The following is a 20,431-nucleotide window of genomic DNA, read 5'->3' on the forward strand; positions in this document are numbered from 1 at the left end:
CGGCAATACCTCTCCATCTTTCTCCCTCGATCATGGTGTTCCTCAAGGGTCAGTCCTTGGTACTTTCCTATTTTCCTTAAATACTTCTTTTCTTGCCCCTATTATTTCATCTTTTGGAGTATCACACCACTTTTATGCTGATGATACTCGGCTCTTGCTTTCCTTCTCACCTTTCATGTCTGATATTCATTCATCACTCTCTCTTCCTGTCTTTCTGCTATCAAATCCTGGATGACCTCTCATTTCCTCACTTTAAATGCCAGTAAGACTGAAGTCTTATTCTTTCCTGCCAACACTCTCCTGTCACAGTCTCTTCCCTCTTCTATTTCTTTTGCTCCCTCCAGTGTCTCTCTCTCTTCTACTGCCCGCAATCTCGGTCTTTACTTTGACTCTAATCTTTCCTTCGCCCATCATATCTCTCTTACATCCCACGCCTGTCGATTTCATCTCAGCAATATTCGCAAAGTCCGCCCATTTCTTACTTTTCACGCCACAAAGCTTCTTGTATCCTCGTGAATCTTCTCCCGACTATTCTACTCTTCTGTTCTGTTCTTTGGTCTTCCCTGTTCATGTCTTGCTCCTCTTAAATCAATCTATCATCCTTCTATTCGTTCACTCTGCCTTCTCTCTTACCGGGACTCAATCTCTTCTTCTCTTGCTTCACTCGGATGGCTTTCTTTATACTCCCAGCTTAAATAAAATTTTCTTTGCCTTATTTTTTAAATCTCTTTATGGGCTCGCCCCCGACTACCTTGCATCTCTCCTTTCATTTTAGCCTCCATCTCGTCCCCTCTGCCATGATGGTCTTTTTAGACTAAATGTTCCCCGCCCCCCGTGCTCAATCGCGATTTCATTCTTTTCAGCTCCTTGCTCCTCTTCACTGGAGCCTGCTTCCTCTGTCTCTTCGCTCCATCACTTCTTATGCTCTATTCCGTTCCTCTCTAAAAACGCACCTGCTTCAGTCTTCTGATTGGTTGATACAGGCAGTATTTGAACACTGATTTGCATTGCTGATTTTAATGTACTGATGGTCGTCCTATGTAAAGCGCTTTGGACAAAGGTGCTATATAAAGCACAATAAAAATAAAAAATAAAACAAGGGAGGCCAAGAAGTCAAGGAATGGAGATCGTGGAGCATATACAAATAGAGGAAGGGTTAGCGGAGGAGGAACTTGAGGAAACGTCTACGGCAGGCCGATTCATGGATACCGAAGCCAGGGCGGAATATGCAGCCCTTGCCAAAGTCGTGGGCTGCGAAACGGCGATGACCAGGATGGGGGGCCCCTCGATGGGGAACAATGGAAATAGCATAAAAGCCTTGATGTCGGGTCCCTCAGGGGACAACTACGCGAACAGCACGAGGGCGCTCATATGCCCTTTGCTAAACACTAGCAGGGAATCTCAGGCCTCAGCAGCGGGGGCTGAGCAGAACGTTTCTCCCAAAAGGCTTATCAAGATGAGCGGTGGCTCCTGTCAACGGAGGACCAAGAAAGAATTGGAGGAGGAATTGGCTGCAGTAAATTCCCGCATTGGGGCGCCCGTGATGGCGTCTTCGGGGGTAGTGACGTCATCGCTGATCCATGCCGTCCAAGCTTATGAAACCCCAAACTTGGCAATAGTGGAAGACACAAGCTTGGGCAGGATGGGGGGGGGGCGCGTTGGCAGCTGTCAAGACCTCGAACATGGAGGGTGAAGTTGAGATAACGCAGAAAGTGGCCAAGATTATGTTGGTACTTCAGGGCAACAATGCAAAACAAGGGACTCAGGTGGTGGACAAGGTGGATCGGGCAGCGGGGTTGGTGAGCAGGGTCTGGTTGGGAAAAGGAACGGGCGGGAGCCACAGAGAGCAGGTAGGTGGTGTATTGGTAGCAACCATGGGAGGGCAGCAGTGTCACCCTGCACAATTAAGGGAACCACCAGCAGATTTTCAGCAATCACCAGGAATAACTACTCGAGCGGGCATATCCCAGTGGCGGAAAAGAACAATAACTGGAAGAGAAGGTTCATTGACATATTCTCGTTACAGGAGCACAACACAAAGGGCCATGATACCTTGCAGGGGAATGGGGGGAGGGATGCAGTGAAGGCCAGAAAGCGGGTAAGGCCCGAGGAAAATTTAGAAAATTGGATGGAGGGTTTCAAAATAATTGCACAGATTATCGTACAAAAGGAACCTGATCAAGGGCCTGCATTATTGATTTATCGTAGATGCGTGATTGATTGAGGAGGTTGGGGGGCACTGCATGGATACTGGCGGTCCAACAGTTCCGCCTAAGGATGGAGCGTGATCCAGATATGAAATGGGACCATAAACTAGTTGAGGAGTGGCTAGAGTCAACAAAAGGGGCAATTGAGAAACTGGACGGAAAAATGTAATTCGCTGGAGGGTTCTCAAACAGCACATCCCAGTTAGGAGGAGGAGTGATTTCAGCAAAATCAAATCAGGATCAGAAACAAGGGAGTTGGGGAGACAGCAGGTGGTCGGGCTCCAATTGGGGTGGGGGAGGAGCAGCACTCACCAAGCATACGTGGGAAACAGCGACCCAGGGCAACAGCATCCGGCCCTAGGCCACCGCAGGGACTGCCTCAGGAGCAGAGAGGGTCCGGTAAACCAGGCCAATGGGCTCCCCCTGTTTACATGCAAATTTTATAATGACAGCGACTGCAGCTGGGGACCTAATTGCAGATACCAACACAGTTGTGCGATGTGCGCAGTGTTCGGGCACCCTGCAAGGAGCTGCAGGAGTGGGGGCAGGGGTGAAAGCAATAATCAGCGGAAATAATAGAGGGCATTGAGATGGAGTCAGGTAAATGCGGGGTTGGGGAAACGTTATTTAGGGTTTTTCCTTTGTACGTTTAGAAATGTTGTTAATTGACCTAATAAATTATTTATTTCTTCAAGGTGGCAGCATTTATGGTGGAACATGAAGAGATCCACAAAGGGCTCACCGGGCCTTCAATGCAGCCGTTTTAAGGCAAAATGGTAATGGTAGGCCAACAGAGTGTGGTGGGAAGGGTGGGGGATGGGGACTAAGGGCACTCAACACCAAGGGCCTACTAAGGTGGACAAATGACTCCCGTGTTTATCTCGATACCACCTGGCGCAAGAGCTGGGTTGAGGGCTTCACAATGGGGTTCGAAATACCATATAAAGGTCCTCGGGGAGCAAGGACAGTGGAGAACCTGAGGTCCGCAAAGGACTTTCCCAAAGTGGTAAAAGAAAAAAATTGACAAAGAAAGATCCCTAGGAAGGGTGGTGGGCCCGTATCAGACACCTCCCCTGAGGGATCTAATAATATCACCATTAGGGGTAGTGCTCGAGAAAGAAAAGGGGGAAATACCGGGTAATCCACAATTTGCCTCACCCCAAAGGGGATTCAGTGAACGATTGGTTGGAGGAGGCAGACTGCTCAGTCTCTTATGCATCATTTGATCAGGTGATTAGCCTGGCCAGAAATGCCGGGAAAGGGGCACTATTGGCTAAGGTAGACATCGAGGTAGATTTTAGACTTTTCCCTGTGCACCCGGGGAGTTTCCACCTATTGGGTTTCCAGTTCAAGGGGGATATCTAGGTCGATCGATGCATGCCGATGGGGTGCAGCATATCATGAGCTTATTTTGAGGCATTCAGTTCATTTCTAGGATGGGCCTTGAATGAGATGGAGAGCGAGGTGTGGGACACATTATTTAGATTAGTTCTTGTTTGTTGATGAACAGGGGATGGATGTTTGCAGCACTGGGGGTGTCTCTAGCGGGGGGAAAAAACTCAGGGCCCATGCACAAGGTTGACTTACCTGGGTATCGAATCGACACTGTTGGGGATCTGCCGCCTTCCTGGGGAAAAGATACACTAATGTATTGCGGACATCAAAACAGCGCTATCAGGCAGCAGGGCAATGGTGAGGGCTATTCAGTCTCTAGTGGGCCACTGAATTTTGTGGGTAGTGTCAATCCGTCTGGAAGGGTATTTAACCGGCACCTCGCTCCAAAACAAGGGGGCGCAGCGAAAGGTTGGCACAACGTATGTTTAAGCGCAGGAATAAGGGAGGACCTACGGGTATGGCTGGGAGTTTTAAGGGATTTCAATGGGGTTTGTTTGTGGCAGACTCCCTCGGTTACCTGCTGCCAAGTCCAGCTCTTTACCGATGCCACAGGGTGGGGGTGCTTTGGGGGCAATTCTCGGGAAGGAATGGTGTAGGGGAGACTGGATCAATGCTTCGATCAGAAAGGGTTTGAACAAGAACATCAATGTCTTGAGCTGTTCCCAATAGTACTTGTTTTACATTTATGGCCCAAGGAACTGGCCAACAAGCACTTGGTAGTATGGTCCGATAAGCTGGCTGTGTTACAAGTGGCCGACACTCATTCGGCGTGTTGCCCAGCAACTCTACGTCTGCTACGTCACTTGTTGGGCATGTGCCTGAAAATAAACACAGCCATAAAAGCACGCCACATTCCCGGGAGCTATAATGTTGCTGCTGATGCACTTTCTCGTTTGCAGATGGCACGTTTTTGGAAGGTACACCCAGAGTCCCAAGCAACAATGACACCGTTCGGCAATCACCTTTGGAGATTAGCGAGTTGGGAGAAGGCATGAGGCAGCTTACAGCAAGGTCCTTGGCCCGGCGCACCAGAGACAGATACAGCAAGAATTGTAGCACGTTTTAGCAGGCAACCACAGACTCGAGGTTGGACAACTGGGGACTTAAAGTGCAGCGATACCTGCTATGGGCCAGGGACACAAAGAAAGCAAAGTCTTTGGTGGCAGCACATCTTGGCGCGATTGCATGTCACAGTCAGTTGGCGGGGAGGGGGACCCAACAAAAGGTTTTCTGCTAAGGGCGGCCTTGAAGGGGTGTGACAGGGGGCCACCTCAGAACAAAGACAAGTGGCGGCCCATCCATTTTGACCTCCTGAAAAACATCATGTCAGTATTAGAGTTTGTGTGTTACTCCGGGTACGAGCACGTTTTGTTCAGAGCTTGCTTCGCTTTGGCCTCCTTCGGGCCGCTGCATATCAGTGAGTTGGTGGTCAGGGCCATGTCAGATCCAGACCAAAGGGCACTATTAACTAAGGATGTGGTCATAAAGGAGGGAGTATTACATGTCAAGATAAGGTTATCCAAAAAGGATCAGCTGGCAAAGGGGAAGTGATTGGTGTTGAAGAAATGGGGGGGAGGATGCCTTCTGCCCAGTAGTGGCCATGTCAACATTCCTAGGTGCAAGGGTGGATGGGTCATCTTACCTTTTTTCGCATGAGGATGGCTCACCCTGTTAAACGAGATATGATATTGTGCCTCCTTTATTGTATATATTGGCCTAAACCCAGTCGCTCTGCGAAGAAATCCGCATTGCAAAGCTCCGATCTTAGATCGACTTGGCTGCCATTTTAGGTCTATCCGCCATTTTGATTCTCACTCCGAAGTAATTCTGTGTTCCAAAATGGTGGACAGTGTTTCCCGCTTGTAACTGAGCCGTCCTGACCTTTGTTTACAAGTTAATGCATAAACTGTCCGTTGGCCGAATGTTTGGGTCGAGTAAAGAGGCCTTGTCCTACGCCTGACTCATAGATAGAGGATTACCTGCGCCAACAAGTCCGATCCGCAGACATACACCAAATACAATGCTGTCTAAATACTAAACGTGGACACTTGTTGAATTACATTGTATAGGACATGTACTATGGCTTAGTGTTAAATCCAAAGATACACTGTTGCCATTGTGACTTGTTGATGTACAAACTGAAAATAATCCACATTCATATAGTTGGACAAACTAGAAGTGAACTCGGCACAAACCCTAGACCGAGTAATATTAACCTGTAGGGGGGCTGGACATTACGATCAGAAATGTATAAAAAGTGTAAATGTTTAGACGTCCAGTACTGCTCACTTTTCACACCGAAAGGGCTGGTATTCGCTGTGTTGTACTGAGGGCCAGATAGCTATCTGATACTTTGTTTCTTTGTAAAACTGTACAGTTATAGAATAAAGATCTGTGAATCTTTATAAGCCCGTGTTTGGTGTATTTCCTTTCGGGGTATTCAGCCTCGATATTTCCTTTTGCTTTTACAACCCCTCACGCAATTCCAATTCAGGGGAGTCTTGGCAGCAACACTAGCCGGGTGGGATGTGATCCAACCTTGTATTCCCCACACTCGTTTTGGATAGGGGTTTCCACAACGGCGCACAGGGAATTGCTGGGGGACGAAGTGTTAAAAAAATGGGAGATGAGATACAGACAAATTTAAACTTTACATCAGACCAGAAGATGGGCCGTCTGGTTGAGGGGTTTGAGGGGCCTAATGGGGGTGGGAGGGACGAAGGTGGGTCAGTGAATAGGGGCCAAGCAATGAGCATTTGGGGGGTAACTTGCGTTCATCTCTTCACAGATGGTACATCAGTATGGGTCGTTGGCCATTCATTCATGGCCATAGCAGCAGAGAGAGCATGAAAGGCGAGATCGGATGGCAACCTGGGTTTCTCGCACACGCAAATTCAGTGGATTGCAAAAAAGGAGGGTTACGTTGGGGCCAATTGTGGGGGGTACTTGTGAGGGCTTCTCGGCAACCCTGCCCACCTGTCATCCTGGTGCTGCACATGGGGGGCAACGATCTGGTCTCAATGGGGAGGAAGAACCTAAAGTCCACCATGCAGGGGACTTTTACGCAGATGGGGTTGGAATTTCAGGGAACAGAGGTATTTTGTTCCGAGGTAATCAACAGACAGGAGTGGCGAAGGAGATCTTCTCACAAGCCGATGGAGACTTTGAGGAGGAAGTTAATCAGCAGCATGGGGGCATATTTAAAAGCCAGGGACATGTGCTGGATCAGACATCCACTGATCATGTTGAAGACACCAGGGTATTTTGGGAGTGATAGGACCCACCTGTCAGATGTAGGATTGGCACCAATGACCATGGCATGGAGGGAAGCCTTGTCGGGTTCTGGATGTGTATGAAAGTGTGGGGGAACAGGGTGGGCCAAGGCTGGGGGGGGGCGCTGTATGGCAGAATTAAGAACACATGAGGCACTTGTCTGGAAACTTGGGGGGGCGAATTCCCCCCAGGAGTAGGTCGCACCCACCCGCACCTACAGCAGGACACGGTCAATTTACAAGGGAGCAAGGGAGGTGGAAGAGCCGCCCTCACACTAAAGGGAAGGACGGATACAAGTTCCTCTACAATTCTGACATGCCACCGGACACGTCCGTATTAATGTCGGCATGAGTGTGGATGTGTGCCGGTTAAGCAGAAATTGTTGGGAAGTCCCTTGCCCCAGGGCAAGCCACGACCCGGGGGAACTCTCTGCTGCAGGTGACCTGCAGAGAGTCACGGCAGAGTCACACAGGTCGATCCCCTAGAAAGCACTGACTGATCCCATAGGGCACTGTGCAGCCAATAGATTAGAAGTAACAGCGCCCAGGAGTACTAGACTCAGGGGAGGCCCCGGGAAATGAGGGGGGGGCTAGGGGGCTTGGAGGTCCTTCCAACCCCAAATGCGGGGGGTGTTGGGGAAGGGAGGGAAGAATGGAAACTGGGGAAAAGGGAAGGGAAGTCGTGGGGGAACGAGAAGAGGGTGTTACGGTTAGGTTTGGGTGAAGAAAGAAGTAGGGGAATGGATAAGGAAAGAAAATGGGGATGGGGAAGTACCTGGGGGAAAGGCAAGATTTTGGGACTGAAAGGGCTCGGGGGGGGGGGGGTAAACGTTGACAGGGCTGGGCGCAATTAGTTGGCTGGGGAAAGAACTTGCTGAGGGATGATGGCTAGGACCGGGGGGGGGCGGCAGGCAACTTGTGGACTAGAAAGAACTGAATATGGAAGGAAGGGGGGGCGGAAAGAGAAGAAAAAAGGGGGGCACTTGGGGAGGAGGAAGAGACTCAGGCATGAAGGGGGAATTGGTAATTCAGGGGGGGAAAGGGCATCGGGCTAGGGGGGAAGAAGGATAAGGCTTGGAATTAGAACAGAAGGAAGATCAACAAAGACGGGTAGGATGGGAAATCAAGACCTGGGAGTTTCGAAAACGCACTAGACAGAAAAAGGGAATAGAAACGGAAGTGAAGGAAAGTAGTGAACACTAATCTCTAGAAGTAGAATGGTAGACGGGAAGAACAAGGGAATAGAGATTAGAATAAATGGAGGTGCGTGAAATTAGGAACTGAAATAAAGAATTGAAGACAAAAGTGTACAGTGAAAAGTGTACTGTAAAAAAAATGCATTGAAAAAAGTGAACTGTGAAATGTGTACTGTGAAAAGTGTACAAAGAAATGGCCACAGGTAGACAGGGCAATGTGTATGGAGTGACGGTTTTACCCGGCAGGGTCCTCGGGGCATGGACGGCAGGGGGGAGGTGCTTAAGGAGCTACACCCAGCATAGAATAATCCTGCAGTGTTCTGGAGAAACGGATCACCTGTAAGACAACGCCTGGCTTTATGCAATAAAGCTTGCGGCAGCATTTGTGACTTCCACCTTTGAAAACTGGTCTTGCCTCTTTATTTCAGGGAACCTCCTGGAGGTCTAGGTGGGGTGGGAGGTTAGGGGGCATAAATGTGGTAAGGTTGCCTGCGTCCGCGGAGGCGCAGTTGTGGGATGGCCCCGCTATGGTTAGTGACAGCGACAGTCTATGCTCCAACTATTTGCAACAAGATTCGCGCGGTTGTACTTCTAGGTTCTTCTCGGCGGATAGCGTGACGAGGCTACCCAGATGGCAGCAGTTGTCTTAATCCTTCATTCGCCCGGGGAGCTCGGCTACTCGCAGCTCTCTCCGCACACTCGTCCCTCCGGCAGCCTCAGAGCCACACTTACCTTTTCAGGGAGTCCTGGCTTTCTCCGCAGCGTACCCTTTCAGTTTATAGACATGGAAAGGGGCCACCTCTTCTGCATAGGCTTCCATGTTTTCACGTCAGGATAAATGTTTATCGTGCAAATATTTCTACTGCTGTGGATACTGCATGCAGACCCCTGGGCCGGGCGCAAATACCTCTAGAGCCTGAGGAAACTGTGCTTAATTACCCATAAGCCTTTTAATAGTCGCTTCTTCACTGGAGGACGATAACAGAGTTGCGGGTGATTAAGCCCCTCCATTATCCCGACCCAAATCGACGGACGCGAAACTACCTCCCACGTGCGCATTCTGGGTGCATCCTTTGACCATCCTTAAAGGAATGTTTATACTAAATGCGGTTAATTGTTTGCAATTTCTATTTAGCTGCCAGGTGCACACATCCAATGCCAGTCTCAGGCCCACGCCACCGGCCCCTTTCCTCTGTGGCTCTACGTACCTTTCTTTTTGTGTGTAATCTCACCACACTCTCTGAAAGCCCTTTATTTGTGGGTGAAACCCCCTGACCCCATTGCACTTGTGAATCTGCATGTTTGTGTGCGCGTGCTCCTCTATAGATCACATTTCTCGCCTTCACAAGTGGAATGACACTTTTCCCACACGTCACGTGTCGAGTCTCCACAACGGCCAGGCAGGCACGCCTTGTTTTGTTCATTCACTTGGCTCGTCTCTAACAGTTTCACTTTTGTGCCGCAATAACTTGAGATTGCATTGCACAAGTGAAAAGGCGAGTGTATTTGACACTGGGCCATGTGGCCCGATGCTAATGGGGCTGAAGCCCATGGGCGCAGGTGTTGCTGGGATTCAATCACCTACATACTTTCTTAACGCCCATGAAATTGTGTGGCAGGCCTTTATGTCTGATTAGTGCCCAAGCAATGAGCTCTCACACTGCATTAAACGAAGCATGAGTTGGTCTATTTGTGGAGTGCCCACTATCAGGTGATCAAACATTTAGCAACTTACCTTTAACAAACAATACCATGACCAATGCCCAGCAAAGCGTTACACATGGGTATGGGTATGGAACCTTGTAGGTTGCAATGAACTCTGCCCCATGAAGTCCTGCACTTCTTTAAACATAGTCCCAGGGCCATGGCCCACAACTGTGTTAAAACAGGCACCCTTGCAAAAGATCAAACTTTAACTTTGAAGCCTCTCCTTAGAAGCACGCCCAATATACTCTATGTGGAAAGTTGAATTTAGAAGTGTGCCCAATAGCTTCCATGCGAAAGCTGAATTTAGAAGTGCATTTAGAAGTTGAATTTAGAAGTGTGCCCAATAGCCTCGCTGTGAAATGTTGAATCTACATCTGTGCCCAATAGCCTCGCTGTGAAATGTTGAATCTAGAAGTGTGCCCAATGGCCTCGCTGTGAAAAGTTGAATTTAGAAGTGTGTCCAATAGCCTAATAGTCTAATAGCGTGCCCGGCCGAACCGACCGATCTCCCTAATAACCTCTCTGTGCAAAGTTGTTTTTAGCTTTATGCCTAATACCCTCCCTGTATAAAGTTGAATTGAGAAAGGCCTATTTGCGCGACGTATATAGTATGGTTTGAATTGAAGGGAACGTTTGAAAGAGCATATAACCCACCATACGCTTACCTTCTTCTTTACACCACCACTCAACTAGAACACAGAGATACTATGGGCCTCATTACGACCCTGGCGGAAATCGAAAAACGATGGCGGAAATGCAATACCGCCATCGAATAGCGCTCGGTGCGATTATGACCCGTCACCGTAAAGTACGATGCCATTAGCGACACCGTAGTGAACGCCAACGCTAACTGCACCAGGTACGCGCGCGCGCGCCATGCCAAACCGTAATTAGCACCATGGCGCAAGGGTACGCGAATTCCGACCCTAGCGGACATGTACTTAACGCCATCAGGCACGGCGGAAAGTACCATTCCGCCATGGTGAGAAGTACGGCATCGCGAATCAACCGTAAACGGCCCCACTGAGTGCCTGTACACCGCTCCCTGGCCACATAGTACAACTCCCCGTAGGTGCAACGAAGTCACAATGCAACCAGTGAAATGTACAAGTCACCCATGCATGCCAACGAACAAAAGAATCACAAGAGGGGCCAATGGGAGCTGCAGGGCACAGATGGCACGAATACAGAAGCCATACCAATGGACATGACCTCAGTCTCCCACCAAGAATCGCACGCAAACACAGGCACCTGTGACCAGCAATATTCCGATAATCACATCATTCCACCAATCCACCTGGCTGACCGGCATCTGTTACACAAAACCTAATCCCCCGCCCCTGAGCATGACATCATTCAAACAGTCATATTGGCAGCCCTCACCCCTGACCTCACTGGGCTTCGTAGGCAAACGCGCCCAGCACAGTACCACGCAACTATACTCCGAAGCTGGAACCCAATGCAGATCTCCTCACAATACATCGCCCCCCAAATAGGAATATGCCACATCACTTGCAAAGAAGAACGCTACACGGCCCATATCAGAATAGAAATTTAATGCACAACAAATTCACCAAGCCCATACAGCCATTAGGCCATGAACTCCAAAACACATTTCACCATTGTGGGCTGCATCCGCAATAAATGACCAGCTACTTCTTGTGTGACGCCCTGTTCCTTCATGGTACACAGGGGCTACATTCCCGTACGAAAAGGCAACATGGAAGCGCCTAGAACCGCAGGGCCGTCCCAATAGGGAGGCACTAGTCCAGCTGAAAGGCCGAAATGTTGCTCCGAGCCACTAGTACTGCGTAAGGGCATGTGGCCCATTGGCGATCGTCCCATAAGATCGTAATGCTGCTCCACTGATCAACACGAAGCAGCAGGTGTCGGGAGTAAAACCCATCTGCAGGAGTGGCATACAGATGGCAGTGGCAAAAGGGGAGGAGATACCTGTCAACCAAAAGAAAAGAAAAAGAATAGAATGGCCATCAGAACTACATTCGAACAACACACTTCAATGATCAAACTAAATCCACAGCCATATGCATGCTAGCCCACTCCAAAGGATCATCACCACCCCAAAACCACTTGCGACTCATAACTATCCATATCGAGGTGAAAACACCATCACAAACGAGTGTACCTGTGCATGCGTCTGTGAAAACAGAATCCATCAGATGGGATTGGTAACGTGCATGGACACAAGTGTCTGAAGGCGCGTCGAGACAGGGAGGGCTCAACAAGGCCAGATAGACGATGGTCCCACTATGGCAGCCCTGCATCACATAGCGCAGGGGAGGCGGACAGATTCCAAGAAGCCCTGTACATGGCAAACACCGTATCAAATCATCTGTCCATGCATCCATTCATCATACCCTCATCCCGTAATGATAACGCCTGTTTCCATACTCACATAACATGTGAGAATTCCATTGAGTCTGTGCGTTATGCAGCCTGCAAAATCCACTGTGCCCCAGCCCGTAATTCCAGTGTTGTGAAGTAACATGTATTTGGGAACGTCCGGCCTCATCATCCGCTTCGCTATTGCGCATCCCAAACTATTCATATCAATCATTGCATCCTCGCCATGGCCCCTGTCCCAAGGACACTGAACAATAGAACGTTATATTTGCAGTCAGACCTGTGGGCATCTCCTCGCCGCTAGCTGAAGACCGAAAGCGCCGCCCTTCGAATTCCTCATTTGCAACATCACGTCGAAAAGGCATCTGTGGCTGCTTGAAATCACAAATTAATCCATCTAGTGCGGCTGTGTGTGAAAATGGCAACTGCCTTCACTCACAAATGGCACGCCCCGCCCGTCGGTGAACCTCGGTACAGTGATGCATGAGGGTCCACCGTTACTCGAGTACTACGTTCCACTGACCCTTCACAAGTCTGTTCGCGACTGCAAAGAATGCATGTGAAACAATGGGACCATAGCCGAATGAACATATCAACCAATGTCACACGGCCATCGGGTACTAATACATGATTGTAATAGCAAGATGCCATTCCTCGAATTGCAGCGTTGTGTGCGGGACGTGCTCGCCCAAAGGGGAGAGCAGCTTGCACAGGTGGAATGAATCACCACAGGTGGAGGCCATACAGCCTGGAAACACATAAATTGCACACCCAGTCTCCTCCCACAACCACACCCACTCCGAAATGCTACCGGCAGGACTCGCGATGTTGGCCCTGGGGGACCTGATAGCACTGCAAGTACTCCAACTCCAAGAAGAAGACGAACACCAACTACAACCGGCCGCACGGAGGAGACGCAGGAGGAGGAGGAGGGCAAGGCAGGGCCAGCAAGGGCTGCCAGCACAGCCACTACCACCACGCAGGCAGCCAGCAATCCCACGCCTCCGAGCACATCCGTTCAAGCTCACTGATGAGCAGATCCACACCCTCTACCGTTTGGACCGGGACACCATAGCCGCCATTGTGGACATGACACAGGCTGACCTTGTCAGCATGATAGATAGCCCAACCGCCATCCCACCCCTACTGAGGGTGGTGTCTGTACTCCACTTCCTGGCCACAGGCACCTACCAGCACACAGTCGGACAGTTGCATGGCATTTCTCAGCCACTGTTCTCACGGACACTATTGCAAGTGCTCGATGCCCTCCTGCAGCACGCAGATGACTACATCTCTCTACCACGCTCGGAGCAGGAAATTACCAACACAAAAGTGGGATTCCATGCACTTGGCGGCATACCGGGTTGCATTGGTGCCATCGACTGCACCCATGTGGAATTGGTCGTCCCACATGCCATGGAGGCCCAGTACCGCAACCGAAAACAATTTCATTCTCTGAATGTACAAATGGTGTGTGACTCCAACAGGATCATTACACATTGTTGTGCCCGATTCCCTGGATCAACCCATGATTCTATGGTCTTGAGGAACTCAACAATACCACGCTACATGGAGCGACACGCAGGGAACAGATCCTGGCTACTCGGTGAGTCTCATTTCATGCATGATGATGTGGGGTATGTGATGCGGCAATGACCTGGCAGGAAGGGGGGGGGGGCGTACGTAGCAATGGCATTCCACATAATTCGTTTATCGTCCACATACAGGTGATGCCGGATATCCACTGAAGAGATGGCTCCTCACACCAGTCCGGAACCCACGGGACCAGCATGAGGAGGACTACAACCATGCCCACTCACGTACCCGTGTAGTCATTGAACAGGCATTCGGCCTACTGAAGACCCGTTTCCGGTGCCTCAGCAGGTCTGGCGGGGCACTCCTGTACCGCCATGAGAAGGTTGCAAAGATGGTGATGGCATGTGTCATGCTACACAACATGTGCGTACGTAGAAATGTGCCCATGCCCCCTGACGCAGAACTGCAAGCACCTGAAGATGGTCATGATGAGGGTGGGGATGTGGCAGCACCTCAAGGAGTCTGCGAGGCACAGGAGGGCCGTGAAATTCGTCAGCATCTCATAGATGCATGCTTCTAGCACTCACGCCTGGTGGCTGATACATGGACACGGGACTCGTGGCACTGTGTGTGTCTGGTACATGCACAATATGGACTGTACGCCTATGATGGCCTAGTACACAAAGATCATTGTCCACACATCTCATTGGTTGATCGTGCATTGTTTATGGCATATGTGATATCATGTTGAACACCCTATCGACCCGCCACCCAAGTGAGCCCAACACACCCCCTCCACCCTCCTACCTCCCCCCCGAACACCAGTGTCCAAAGATGCTCATTGTCAGTGGGCAGTCGCTATTGCAAGCCCCCTCTGCGGGTATCAGGGGCACCCCTGCCTGTGGAGCGCAGGTTCCTCCCAGATCTACGTTGGGGGCTGCCCTGGACGGAACTTGCAACGGATGATGTCTCTGCCTGCTCACGTCCATGCATGTCCCTATGGGTTTGTGAGAGCTCAGTGAGCACACGGCGCACTGCGGCAAGTTCGGCACATACGTCTTTGGACGTCGCATGCTGTTCCCCCCTGAGGCTCTCGGTGCTTCTCTCCATTTGGACTCTCAGGCTCTCGGTGCTACTCTCCATTTGGACTCTCAGGCTCTCGGTGCTACTCTCCATTTGTGCCCTAAGTGTCTCAGTTGATGTTTCTATGTCTGCCTTAGTGCCCCCACATCCATCGGCATGGTCCTTGAGGAGCGTGGCCAGTTGCTGCTGTTGCACGATTAACTGGTCGAGGGACTGTTGCCTGTGCTGTGCCATGGCCATTTGCGGTGGTGTCACAGAGGGGCTGTTCGCCTCATGTTGCCCTGCCACAGGGCTTGTGGGGGATGGCCAGTCGTCGTCTTGTGGGTGCCCCTGCGTGGTATCCTCATGGTGTACGGGATGGAACAGACAGGGGGATTGGGACAGGTCATGGATGGATCTGACTTCGACATCCCCGTCTTCTGTGTCGGAGCATGCTGCCATTAATGGGGTGTCACCTATGGTGCTGCTGCCACCAGAGGCAGTACCTTCTGTGGCATCCATTGGGGGGACCTGTGGTGGTGCTGTTGTGGGCATGCTGGCTGCTGGGGTGCCTGTTGATGTTCCCTCCTGTGTGCTGCCACTTGATATGTGCTGCTGCCGTGTCTTGATGCGTGCAGCTGAGGTGGAGGGTCTTTGGCCGTCGGTCTTGGCCCTCTTTGCAGGTGTGCTGGTAGGGGTGTCCTGGAGCTCGTCGTTTGGATCGGACCCTGTGGTGGAGTAAAGGAGGGCGAGCGTTATTAATGGGTCTGTGGGAATTGGAATGGCAATGTATCACATGCATTGGGGTGGTACCTGAGGGTGATTTGGGTCGGGGCCTTGGAGGTGCTTTCATTTGTGTGTGGAGTGAGGGTGCAGTTGTTTGGCAGCCTGCAGTTAGGGTGTGCCTGCTGCATGTGTAGTGGGTGTTTTTGGGGTTTTTACTTATTTATGTATTTATTGTGGTTTTAAAGTGCGCTATCAGGCCAATGTGTGTGGACGTTCTCCTGGCCATGTGTTGCTGTTGCGCTATGTGGACACATGTGGATCACATGATTGGACATTGTGGATTTGGCATGGTTTTATTTGGGCCACCTACCTGATTCTCCGGATGTCTGCACTCCTTTCTCCATCCCTCCGACTCCCTCTATGCTCTCCATTCCAATGGTGGAGGCACAGATTTCTTCCCAGGGGGTCAACTTGATGGGTGATTCCGATCCTCCCCCGGTGGCTGTGGCAATGTTGCGGTTGGCAGAAAGTATGCTACGGACGCGTATCCGCAGGTCGTCCCACCGCTTCCTGCATTGCTGTGGGTTGCGGGGTGCGGTCCCCACCGCACTTACCCGCTGTGCCACCAGGGCCCATATGGCCTTCTTGTTCGCAAGTGCCGTCCTGGTCATTTGCGTGGAGAAGACGGTGGCGGCATTCTCCTGGAGGGTCTCTGTTAGCACGGTGAGTTCCTCACGGGAGAAGTGGACCTGCCGCTTGCGGTCGCACACTTTCTTCGCTACTTTTCCCATTTTTCTTGGTTTCACTAGGGTGGATGACGGGTTGGGATGTGTCTCAGGGTGGTGTTTTTAGTGGTTGTGTGTATTTTGTGGTTTTATAGGTGTACGGCGTGTTGTTTCCCGTTCCGGGCCCATGTTTTTACTTCCGTTTCCGTATATTTACGGTCACCGTACTTTCCGGTTGGCGCTCACTGCGGTGTCCGCTATGATGGGTGGCGGTATTGCACCTAGGGCGCCGTACGGCGGCGGTGTGGGCCGTTTTGGGGTCATTTCCGCCATCGCGGACTTTGCACTTCCGCCATGCCGTGGTGCTCGTGCCCGATGGGTCGGAATGGGCCGCACTTTGCTCCATCGTGCAATGGCGGAAACGCTATTTACGCTGTGGCGGTCCGGTCAGTCACTTTCCGCCAGGGTCGTAATGAGGGCCTATGACACCATTCTGTATAACTGTTCTCATACCAACATTCAGCCGCTCACTCCCCATCATTCTAAGTAAACACTGCTGGTTATACACACCCCCCAGCCAGGCGTTCTCCTCAGGCTTAACACAGCCACTTTCGGTCTGGATAAATCCTGCCAGAACGAACACATACTCCTGATCCCTCAACCACCACACCCACCGCTAAGAAGCAGCTATTACACGAATACCGCACCAGCTGCACACATATCCGGTGCACACACGCGCCTTTGACTCTTACTCTCTCTACTGACCTGAACTTCGGTTCCCAAGGGCGTTCAACCTACCAGCGCCTTCAGACCATACCAGTGGTATATAAGGTGCTATATAAATGCAAAATAACAATAACAATACAATTACCTGGCCTTTTAAAAGCTTACATCCCAAATTGGTTCCTTTGTAAAATTGATTTATTTGCATTTTTAAAGTGCTCACACAGCCCAGCGGCATCGAGGCGCTGTTCCAAGAATATTTCTTAGTTGCGTATTTATAACACGCTTAATAGCCAGAAGTTTCTAATCGCGGACCCGGGGATCGAACCTGTGCTGCTTTGTGTCGTCTTGTTTCCAAGGTGAGCACGTTGCGGCTGAGGGACGAGGAGGATAGCTCAGATGTAACATTCAAAGGTCTGCACGAGGTGAGCGTGTGGGAATGCAATACTCTTCATAGTGTCAGTGTGCTGCACGCTCCAGAGGGACCAGCGAGGCTCATTTCTAAGTAGCATTCCATGCATTTCAGAGTTACCTCTTTCCTCTTCTTCTCCAGATCTTCTTTCTTTATTTATTTGTGCATTTATAGCAGCACACGACGCACTTGAGGCGTCTAGACGCTAGCTACTCGGCTTATCTTGCAGCCTACCATTCACACAAAAGAGAGCAAGAAGGCATATGCCACAAAATACAACACCTGGTTTTGTTCTATTTGCAAATACATTCATTCCAATTTAAATATTCTGTAAAATAAAATTCTGCAAAATAGGTTGATGCTTCACCAAGGCATTGTGGCATACGGACCCAACATCTATGCCAATTCAATCTTTAAAAGTATCACTGGCTACAGAAAATGGGGCACAGTGAAGAAAAGTGTTTGCCCAGGATCACACAACTTGCTGGAGTGGGGAAGCGGAGGTGTGTGCCCAGGTTTCCCAGCACGTGCTTTCCCAACAGGCTACTTGCCCTCCACTCCCACCTTCACATTTAAGTGGCAGTGCAATGCACAGCTTTATTTGAAGTGCTAAACTTGCAGTTTGTTCTATCAAGTTGGAAGGCACAGTTCCAACTCATTAAACCTGACAAACTATGTAAAGTGTTTGCAGAAACATGTTAGGCAAAAACAAGCATTATTCACTTCGAAGGGAGCCATGATCACAGCAGAGCGTCTACATCTTCAAAACGCAACGTAGGTGGAACACAATATATGCACTGCTTCTCTGCTCTTCTGCACAGAGCAGTGTCAAAGGCAAGGGGAAGTGTCATTAGAAGTTGACACTCTTGATAACACCAACATCCTTGCATATATAAGTAGAGCTGATAGCCTGCTCCCTTTAAAAAAAAAAGCAACAATGAGAGCAATTATGCAAACACTTTGCCACCCTTGCAGGACTCCAGACAGCTTTAGGAATGTGCAGCGTCATTCTGCTGAAACTTGCCCCCAGTTTGATCAAGAGGTGAGAATGGCTTGGCAGGAGGGCCAAGAAAGGGGCACTTCAGCTGCTGATAAAAATGTGTATGATATGATATGATGTGGCATTCATAACGTGCCTGTACACAAGTGTTTCTAGGCGCGATAAGACAAGGAGATGGAAACAAAGGGAGGACAAAATAAGGATCTTACTAGGCCTTGTGTCAGCCAGAACGCGCAGGGAAGAGGGAAGAGGAGCAGTGCCAGCGGGAACGGGGAAGTACAGTTAACTCACTAGTGCAGCCAGTGGGTGGCTCATGAGTGCAGAGAGAAGGGACTGCGAGGTTGCAGATACAGACCCTTAAGTGTTGGGAAACCCGGAGGCAGTGCGGGGGTACTGGACATGCAGGAGCCTGGGCCCGAGTTCAGAGGGTGACCAGGTGACCAGTGCGTGGAGCAGTCAGGAACGTCAGCAAGGGAGAGGAAGAGAGAAAGCAGTTACGAAAAGGAAGGTGTTGAGTTGCTCCCGGAACCGGAGGTGGTTCTGCTCAAGTTTGAGAGAAGAAGGGAGGTTGTTCCAGAGGGAGGACCCAGCCGAGTAGATAGATCTGCCGCAGCTCTCTGCTTGGAGAAGCGTCTGACCCTTAGAGAGTTGGAGGTGGATGAGCAGAGAGCTCGAGAAGGAAGGTATAAATAAATGATAGGAAGTGGAAAGAAGTAAGGGCAACTGCAGACTGAGCCCTGCGGCCTGAAGCCCCAGGTGGTCACCCAGCTCACCCTCGCCAAAGGCTGGCATTCCTCACTCTTGTGATCTATGGCTATGAGAGGAAAAGCAAAGTATGAGAGGCTGTCCAGCCCCCAGAGGGGGCGCTAGATGGACAGCCTGCATATCGGGCCGCCCCTCTGGCCACTCCCCGGGGGTATCCAACACCTCGCCTCTCCGGGAGGCGGAAGGGGCGTTCCCGGGCCCAGCAGCCTCTGGCCTGGGGCTCCGGAGAGCACCTATAAGGCGGGGGCTGCTAAGGTCATTCACTTTGTAGCAGCCCCGCCTGAATTCTCATACTCCCTCTCCCTGTATTAAGGCACCCAGCAGCTGTTTTGGTCTGTGTTGGGCCTGGATGGATACTGTAGGAGGCAGACACCCCAATCCCCCCCCCCGTAGGCTAAAATAATAGCCAGCTGAGGAAGTGTTTCAATTGTGAAGGTTTAATGATTGCTTCTATTATATAAAATGTATACTTTGATGCTACCATTTCCTTTTCAGTGACATATGGGGCACTGTCAGATACTATTGCTAATGTTCATAAGATTTTGTCATTTTGTTGCTAACTTTTCTATTTCTGTCACAGGCAGAGTTACGTGGCGGTCCTAGCCGAGGAGGAGCAGCCATGAGTAGTTCAGATGGTCGCACTGGAGCCAGGTTCTGACGACGGGCACTGCCTCCTCCTTATGGACTGTTGAGACTCCTCATCAACTCAATACAGTGCTCCCGGATCTATACTGCCTGGCAATTGAGAACCAGAGGCGCACGTCTGCTACTTTACAAACTGTAAACCGGAAGTGACACATGTCACCAATGGACAATAATCTTGTTGCAAGCCCCAGAAATCTCAAGGGCTACCTTAGAAGTTGCCAAGGACATTGCTTTGCTTATGTGGCTGGGACCACCCCAATTTGTTTGCTTGACTCCAATAAATGTGATCTATTTGTTTCCCAAAAATGTACAATTGTTCCTGTGCACAATTTTTCTTTCCAGTATTCCCCCTTATGCATTTGTCATTTACATTCAATTTTCAATATGTTTTAGTTGGATATAATCTGAAAAAAATGTCCACCAAACAAAATACCCATGCTATGTTGGGAGGGGCTAAGGCATAAGTGCATAGGTGCCCAGTTGTTATGTGAAAATAGTAAATAGCAGAGTGACAGGGTTAGATGGATTGGCCTAACACCAAAGTAAGACATCCTGTTCACAGGTCAGGTAACAGAGCCTAACCAATCAGCACAGGCTTAAAAATAGGATTTTATGCAGAAAACCAGCTGCAAACAATCAAAAACAGGCATTGTGGGTCACTGCAGACAGGCCAGTCACAAGAATGTTTTACCATCC

The 20,431-nt window shown here is 50.2% G+C and overlaps 1 long non-coding RNA gene across 1 annotated transcript in view; it reads left to right on the forward strand.

The window, feature by feature from the left end:
* The window catches only part of LOC138492674 (uncharacterized), a 264,148-nt gene extending 244,120 nt beyond the window's left edge, over positions 1-20,028 (forward strand). Inside the window, exon 3 of the long non-coding RNA XR_011276248.1 lies at positions 19,671-20,028. This is a non-coding gene — a long non-coding RNA (uncharacterized lncRNA). The remainder of the gene's footprint in view (positions 1-19,670) is intronic.
* Positions 20,029-20,431: the final 403 nt, after the last annotated feature.

This window comes from Ambystoma mexicanum, chromosome 10 (assembly GCF_040938575.1).
Source record: "Ambystoma mexicanum isolate Mex_15411 chromosome 10, UKY_AmexF1_1, whole genome shotgun sequence".
Classification (NCBI taxonomy): Eukaryota; Metazoa; Chordata; class Amphibia; order Caudata; family Ambystomatidae; genus Ambystoma; species Ambystoma mexicanum.